Genomic DNA, 4286 nt, shown 5'->3' on the forward strand with positions numbered 1-4286 from the left:
ATGCATTTAATGCATCCCCTATAAAGATTTTAATTATTTTTCACATAAATTTTAAAAAAATCTTAAAATTTATAATCACAAAGACCCCACATAGCCAAAGCAATCCTGAAAAAGAAGAACAAAGATGAGGCATCACACTTTTTGATTCCAAACCATACCATAAAGCTGCAGTAATGAAAGCAATATAGTACCGGTATAAAAAGACACATAGATCAATGGAACAGAATGTAGAGTACAGAAGTAAATCCATGCGTATATGGTCAATATCTGATAAGGGAACCAAGAACACAAAGTGGAGAAAGGACAGTCTCTTCAATAGGTAGTGCCAGGAAAACTGGACAAACACATGCAAGATAATGAAACTAAAATCCTATCTTACACCATACATAAAAATGAGTATAAAATGGGTTAAAGACTTAAATATAAGACCTGAAACCACATGGTGAAAAGCTACTTGACATTGGTTTTGGCAATAGTTTTTTGGACATTAAAACAAAAGCAAAAAAAGTAAAAATAAATAAGTGGAACTACATCAAATTACAAATTTTCTGCACAGCAAAATAACAACAAAAAAAGAAAACCTATGCAATGGGAGAACATATTTACAAACAAGTTATCTGACAAGGGGTTAGCCAAAGGAAGGAAATAATAAAGATTAGAGCAGAAATATAAATGATACAGAATCTAAAACAAAACAAAACTAACTAACAAAAAAACCACAACAGAAGAGATCAATGACACCAGGAGCTAGTTCTTGGAAAAATTAATAAAACTGATAAACCTCTAGCCAGGCTTATCAAAAAGAAAAGAGAAAGGGCCCCAATAAATAATAAATTAATCACAAATGAGAGAGGAAAAAAACACAACCAACAGCACAGAAATACAAATAGAAGACAATAATATGGAAAACTATAATCCAACAAATTGAACAAACTGGAAAAAATGGACAAATTTCTAGACATATATAAACTACCAAAGCTGAAAAAGGAAGAAATAAAAGCTTGCACTGATAACCAGCAAAGAAATTGAATAAGTACTTTAAAAAACTCCCAAGAAACAAAAATCCAGGGCCAGATGGCTTCACAGATGAATTCTATCAAACACTTAAGAAGAGGTAATGTGTATTATCAAACTATTCCAAAAAATAGAAAAAGAAGGAGAGCTTCCAAATTCATTCTAGGAGGCCAGCATTACCCTGCTACAAAAACCAGATAAAAACTCTACTAAAAAAGAGAACTACAGTCCAATATTTCTGATGTACATGGATGCAAAAATTCTTAATAAAATACTAGCAAACCAGATCCAAAAATACATTTAAAAAAAATCATTCACCATGATCAAGTGGGATTTATTCCTGTGTTGCAAAGGCTCAATATTTGCAAATCAATCAATGTGATATACCACATTAATGAAAGAATAAGTTCATTGCAATAGATGCAGAAAAAATATTTGACAAAATACAACATCCATTCATGATAAAAACGCTCAAAAAAGCAGGGTTAGAGGGAACGTACCATTACATAATAAAGGCCATCTATGAAAAACATAACTAACATCATACTTAATGGAGAACAACTGAGACTTTTTCCTCTATGGTGTTGAGCAAGACAGGGATGTCCACTCGCACCACTGCTATTTAACATAGTACTATGAGTACTAGTCATAGCATTCAGACAAGGAAAATAAATAAATGGCATCCAAATTGGTAAGGAAGAAGTAAAACTTGCACTGCTTGTAGATTGTATTATAGTCTATATAGAAAACATGAAGGAGCAGAAGGAGAAACCAAGGAATAGATCCTGTTTACAACTGAACCCAAAACAATAAGATATCTAGAAGTAAACCTAACCAAAAAGGTGAAAGACCTACACTCTGAACTATAACACACTGATAAAATAAGCTGAAGATGACACAAAGAAATGAAAAAACATTCCATGTTCATGGATTGGAGGAACCAATGGTGTTAAAAGGTCTATACTACCAAAAGCAATCTACACATTTAATGCAATCCTTATTCAAATGCCATATTTTTCACAGAGCTAGAACAAACAATCCTAAAAATTTGTATGGAACCACAAAACCTTGAATAGCCAAAGCAACCTTGAAAAAGAAAAGCAAAGCTGGAGGTATCACACTTTTGAACTTCAAGTTATATTATAAAGCTGTTGTAATCGAGACAGTATGGTACTGGCACATAAGTAGACACATAGAACAATGGAACAAAATAGAAAACTCAGAAATGAACTCATGATTATACAATCAATTATGTTTGACAAAGTAGGAAAGAATATCAAATGGGAAAAAGACAGTCTCTTCAACAAATGGTGTTGGGAAAACTGGACAACAGCATGCAAAAGAATGAAACTGGACCACTTTCTTACACCGTACACAAAATAAATTCAAAATGGGTTAAAGATCTAAATGTGGGATCAGAAGCCATCAAAATTCTAGGGAAGAACACAGGCAGTAAGTTCTTTGACAATGGCCATAGCAACTTGTCTCTAGATATGTCTCCTGAGGCAAGGGAAATAAAAGCAAAAATAAACTATTGGGACTTCATCAAAATAAAAAACTTCTGCATAGCTAAGGACACAATCAATAAAACTAAAAAGCAACCTACAGAATGAGAGAAAATATTTGCAAATGACCTAGATGACAAAAGGTTAGTATCCAAAATATATAAAGAACTTATAAAACTAATACCCAAAAACAAAATATCCATTTAAAAAATAAACAGATGATATGTAGAGACCTTTTTCCAATTTTTAAAAAAAAATGTTTATTTATTTTAAAAAAAAATTTTTTTTTTCAACGTTTATTTATTTTTGGGACAGAGAGAGACAGAGCATGAACGGGGGAGGGACAGAGAGAGAGGGAGACACAGAATCGGAAACAGGCTCCAGGCTCTGAGCCATCAGCCCAGAGCCTGACGCGGGGCTTGAACTCACGGACCGCGAGATCGTGACCTGGCTGAAGTCGGACGCTTAACCGACTGCGCCACCCAGGCGCCCCAAAAATGTTTATTTATTTTTAAGAGAGAGAGTGCAAGAAGGGGAGGGCCAGAGAGAAAGAGGGGGACACAGAATCCAAAGAAGCCTCCAGGCTTCAGCTGTCAAAACAGAATCTGACACAAGGCTCAAACTCACAAACTGCAAGATCATGACCTGAGCCAAAGTCCAACGCTTAACCAACTGAGCCACCGAGGCACCAGAGACATTTTTTTAAAGAAGACATCCACATGGCCAACAGACACATCAAGAGATGCTCAATATCATTCATCATTAGGGAAATACAAATCAAAACTATAATGAGATATCACCTCACACCTGTCAGAATGGCTAAAACTAACAATAAAAGAAACAACAGGTGTTGGTGAGGATGTGGAGAAAGGAAAACCCTCTAGCACTGTTGGTGGGAATGCAAACCGATGCAGCAACTCTGGAAAACAGTATGGAGTTTCCTTAAAAAGTTACAAATAGAACTACCCTAAAATCCAGTAATTGCACTACTAGGTATCGATGCAAAAATACAAATATACTAATGCAAAGGGATACATGATTTCTGATGTTTAGAGCAGCATTATCTACAATAGCCAAATTATGAAAACAGCCCAAGTGTCCATCAACTGATGAATGGATAAAGAAGAGGTAGTATATATATGCAATGGAATATTACTCAGCCATAAAAATGAATGAAATCTTGCCATTTGCAATGACTTGGATGGAGCTGGAGAGTATTATGGTAAGCAAAATAAGTCAGAGAAAGGCAAATATTATATGACTTCACTCATATGTGGAATTTAAGAAACAAAACAAATGAGCAAAAGGAAAAAAAAAGACAGGGAGGAGGAGGCAAACCAAGAAACAGACTCTTAGCTATCAGGAATACACTGATAGTTGTCAGAGGGGAGGTGCATGGGGGGTGGGTAAAATAGGTGACGGGTGATGAAGATCAAGGAGAGCACTTGCTGTGATAAGCACTGGGTGTTGAATGAAGTGCTGAATCCTTATAGTGTACCCCTGAAAATAATATACTGTATGTTCACAAACTGGAATTTAAATAAAAACTTAAAAAATAAAATAAAAATAAGCTATGTAATAAATACATTTATTTATGTAAAAAAATAACCAAAACATGAATGACTCATAGTACACAATAGCAAAAATAATAATAATGATAATAATAATAATCTTATTAAAAAATCGGCAGAGAAACTGAATAGAAATGTTTGCAAAAATACAAATGGCCAACAGTTACATGAAAAGGTACTCAGCATCACTAATCAT

The sequence above is a fragment of the Puma concolor genome, chromosome B3 (genome assembly GCF_028749965.1).
Source record: "Puma concolor isolate L17-30 chromosome B3, mPumCon1.1.hap2, whole genome shotgun sequence".
Lineage (NCBI taxonomy): Eukaryota > Metazoa > Chordata > Mammalia > Carnivora > Felidae > Puma > Puma concolor.